The following is a 5000-nucleotide window of genomic DNA, read 5'->3' as shown; positions in this document are numbered from 1 at the left end:
AAAAATTTTGAAATATGTGATGAAAAAGTTTACTCTTGACCGTCGGGACTTAGAAAAATTTCGAGTACCCCGGATCGCCTGCTGGAATTACCGCACGGCCTGGATAGCCCGCATCGACCGATACATTTTTTCCATTTTCAGTGAAAAAAAAATTTTTGTCAATTTTCTCAACGTTAAAAACGTTAATAAACTGCGTTTTTATGCGTGGATTAAACATTAAAAAAATTTTGAAATATGTGATGAAAAAGTTTACTCTTGACCGTCGGGACTTAGAAAAATTTCGAGTACCCCGGATCGCCTGCTGGAATTACCGCACGGCCTGGATAGCCCGCATCGACCGATACATTTTTTCCATTTTCAGTGAAAAAAAAATTTTTGTCAATTTTCTCAACGTTAAAAACTGCGATAAACTGCGTTTTTATGCGTAGATTAAACATTGAAAAAATTTTGAAATATGCGATGAAAAAGTTTACTCTTGACCGTCGGGACTTAGAAAAATTTCGAGTACCCCGGATCGCCTGCTGGCATTACCGCACGGGCTGGACACCTCGCTCCGACGAATCGGTTTTTTCCATTTTTTTTGAAAAATAAATTTTTGTAATTTTTTTTAATGTCAAAAACGTTAATAAACGTCATGTTTACGCATGGATTAAACATTGAAATAATTTTAAAACACTTATTAAAAAAGTTGGTGTCGACCGTGGGACTTAGAAAAATTTCGGGAAGTCCGATTCGCCTGCTGGAATTACCGCACGGGCAGGACACCTCGCTCCGACGAATCGGTTTTTTCCATTTTTTTTGAAAAATAAATTTTTGTAATTTTTTTTAACGTTGAAAACGTTAATAAACATCATGTTTACGCATGGATTAAACATTGAAATAATTTTAAAACGCTTATTAAAAAAGTTGGTGTCGACCGTGGGACTTAGAAAAATTTCGGGAAGTCCGATTCGCCTGCTGGAATTACCGCACGGGCAGGACACCTCGCTCCGACGAATCGGTTTTTTCCATTTTTTCCGAAAAATAAATTTTTGTAATTTTTTTTAATGTTAAAAACGTTAATAAACTTCATGTTTACGCATGGATTAAACATTGAAATAATTTTAAAACGCTTATTAAAAAAGTTGGTGTCGACCGTGGGACTTAGAAAAATTTCGGGAAGTCCGATTCGCCTGCTGGAATTACCGCACGGGCTGGACACCTCGCTCCGCCGAATCGGTTTTTTCCTTTTTTTCCGAAAAATAAATTTTTGTAATTTTTTTTAATGTTAAAAACGTTAATAAACTTCATGTTTACGCATGGATTAAACATTGAAATAATTTTAAAACGCTTATTAAAAAAGTTGGTGTCGACCGTGGGACTTAGAAAAATTTCGGGAAGTCCGATTCGCCTGCTGGAATTACCGCACGGGCAGGACACCTCGCTCCGACGAATCGGTTTTTTCCATTTTTTCCGAAAAATAAATTTTTGTAATTTTTTTTAATGTTAAAAACGTTAATAAACTTCATGTTTACGCATGGATTAAACATTGAAATAATTTTAAAACGCTTATTAAAAAAGTTGGTGTCGACCGTGGGACTTAGAAAAATTTCGGGAAGTCCGATTCGCCTGCTGGAATTACCGCACGGGCAGGACACCTCGCTCCGACGAATCGGTTTTTTCCATTTTTTTTGAAAAATAAATTTTTGTAATTTTTTTTAACGTTGAAAACGTTAATAAACATCATGTTTACGCATGGATTAAACATTGAAATAATTTTAAAACGCTTATTAAAAAAGTTGGTGTCGACCGTGGGACTTAGAAAAATTTCGGGAAGTCCGATTCGCCTGCTGGAATTACCGCACGGGCTGGACACCTCGCTCCGACGAATCGGTTTTTTCCATTTTTTTTGAAAAATAAATTTTTGTAATTTTTTTTAATGTCAAAAACGTTAATAAACGTCATGTTTACGCATGGATTAAACATTGAAATAATTTTAAAACACTTATTAAAAAAGTTGGTGTCGACCGTGGGACTTAGAAAAATTTCGGGAAGTCCGATTCGCCTGCTGGAATTACCGCACGGGCTGGACACCTCGCTCCGCCGAATCGGTATTTTCCATTTTTCTTGAAAAATAAATTTTTGTAATTTTTTTTAACGTTGAAAACGTTAATAAACATCATGTTTACGCATGGATTAAACATTGAAATAATTTTAAAACGCTTATTAAAAAAGTTGGTGTCGACCGTGGGACTTAGAAAAATTTCGGGAAGTCCGATTCGCCTGCTGGAATTACCGCACGGGCTGGACACCTCGCTCCGCCGAATCGGTATTTTCCATTTTTCTTGAAAAATAAATTTTTGTAATTTTTTTTAACGTTGAAAACGTTAATAAACATCATGTTTACGCATGGATTAAACATTGAAATAATTTTAAAACGCTTATTAAAAAAGTTGGTGTCGACCGTGGGACTTAGAAAAATTTCGGGAAGTCCGATTCGCCTGCTGGAATTACCGCACGGGCAGGACACCTCGCTCCGACGAATCGGTTTTTTCCATTTTTTCCGAAAAATAAATTTTTGTAATTTTTTTTAATGTTAAAAACGTTAATAAACTTCATGTTTACGCATGGATTAAACATTGAAATAATTTTAAAACACTTATTAAAAAAGTTGGTGTCGACCGTGGGACTTAGAAAAATTTCGGGAAGTCCGATTCGCCTGCTGGAATTACCGCACGGGCAGGACACCTCGCTCCGACGAATCGGTTTTTTCCATTTTTTTTGAAAAATAAATTTTTGTAATTTTTTTTAACGTTGAAAACGTTAATAAACATCATGTTTACGCATGGATTAAACATTGAAATAATTTTAAAACGCTTATTAAAAAAGTTGGTGTCGACCGTGGGACTTAGAAAAATTTCGGGAAGTCCGATTCGCCTGCTGGAATTACCGCACGGGCTGGACACCTCGCTCCGCCGAATCGGTTTTTTCCTTTTTTTCCGAAAAATAAATTTTTGTAATTTTTTTTAATGTTAAAAACGTTAATAAACTTCATGTTTACGCATGGATTAAACATTGAAATAATTTTAAAACGCTTATTAAAAAAGTTGGTGTCGACCGTGGGACTTAGAAAAATTTCGGGAAGTCCGATTCGCCTGCTGGAATTACCGCACGGGCAGGACACCTCGCTCCGACGAATCGGTTTTTTCCATTTTTTCCGAAAAATAAATTTTTGTAATTTTTTTTAATGTTAAAAACGTTAATAAACTTCATGTTTACGCATGGATTAAACATTGAAATAATTTTAAAACGCTTATTAAAAAAGTTGGTGTCGACCGTGGGACTTAGAAAAATTTCGGGAAGTCCGATTCGCCTGCTGGAATTACCGCACGGGCAGGACACCTCGCTCCGACGAATCGGTTTTTTCCATTTTTTTTGAAAAATAAATTTTTGTAATTTTTTTTAACGTTGAAAACGTTAATAAACATCATGTTTACGCATGGATTAAACATTGAAATAATTTTAAAACGCTTATTAAAAAAGTTGGTGTCGACCGTGGGACTTAGAAAAATTTCGGGAAGTCCGATTCGCCTGCTGGAATTACCGCACGGGCTGGACACCTCGCTCCGCCGAATCGGTTTTTTCCTTTTTTTCCGAAAAATAAATTTTTGTAATTTTTTTTAATGTTAAAAACGTTAATAAACCTTCATGTTTACGCATGGATTAAACATTGAAATAATTTTAAAACGCTTATTAAAAAAGTTGGTGTCGACCGTGGGACTTAGAAAAATTTCGGGAAGTCCGATTCGCCTGCTGGAATTACCGCACGGGCAGGACACCTCGCTCCGACGAATCGGTTTTTTCCATTTTTTCCGAAAAATAAATTTTTGTAATTTTTTTTAATGTTAAAAACGTTAATAAACTTCATGTTTACGCATGGATTAAACATTGAAATAATTTTAAAACGCTTATTAAAAAAGTTGGTGTCGACCGTGGGACTTAGAAAAATTTCGGGAAGTCCGATTCGCCTGCTGGAATTACCGCACGGGCAGGACACCTCGCTCCGACGAATCGGTTTTTTCCATTTTTTTTGAAAAATAAATTTTTGTAATTTTTTTTAACGTTGAAAACGTTAATAAACATCATGTTTACGCATGGATTAAACATTGAAATAATTTTAAAACGCTTATTAAAAAAGTTGGTGTCGACCGTGGGACTTAGAAAAATTTCGGGAAGTCCGATTCGCCTGCTGGAATTACCGCACGGGCTGGACACCTCGCTCCGCCGAATCGGTTTTTTCCTTTTTTTCCGAAAAATAAATTTTTGTAATTTTTTTTAATGTTAAAAACGTTAATAAACTTCATGTTTACGCATGGATTAAACATTGAAATAATTTTAAAACGCTTATTAAAAAAGTTGGTGTCGACCGTGGGACTTAGAAAAATTTCGGGAAGTCCGATTCGCCTGCTGGAATTACCGCACGGGCAGGACACCTCGCTCCGACGAATCGGTTTTTTCCATTTTTTCCGAAAAATAAATTTTTGTAATTTTTTTTAATGTTAAAAACGTTAATAAACTTCATGTTTACGCATGGATTAAACATTGAAATAATTTTAAAACGCTTATTAAAAAAGTTGGTGTCGACCGTGGGACTTAGAAAAATTTCGGGAAGTCCGATTCGCCTGCTGGAATTACCGCACGGGCTGGACACCTCGCTCCGCCGAATCGGTTTTTTCCTTTTTTTCCGAAAAATAAATTTTTGTAATTTTTTTTAATGTTAAAAACGTTAATAAACTTCATGTTTACGCATGGATTAAACATTGAAATAATTTTAAAACGCTTATTAAAAAAGTTGGTGTCGACCGTGGGACTTAGAAAAATTTCGGGAAGTCCGATTCGCCTGCTGGAATTACCGCACGGGCAGGACACCTCGCTCCGACGAATCGGTTTTTTCCATTTTTTCCGAAAAATAAATTTTTGTAATTTTTTTTAATGTTAAAAACGTTAATAAACTTCATGTT

Source organism: Nomia melanderi, unplaced genomic scaffold (assembly GCF_051020985.1).
Source record: "Nomia melanderi isolate GNS246 unplaced genomic scaffold, iyNomMela1 scaffold0143, whole genome shotgun sequence".
In the NCBI taxonomy this organism is placed as follows: domain Eukaryota; kingdom Metazoa; phylum Arthropoda; class Insecta; order Hymenoptera; family Halictidae; genus Nomia; species Nomia melanderi.
The sequence above is the reverse complement of the archived record's forward strand: the minus strand, read 5'-3'. Positions refer to the sequence as shown.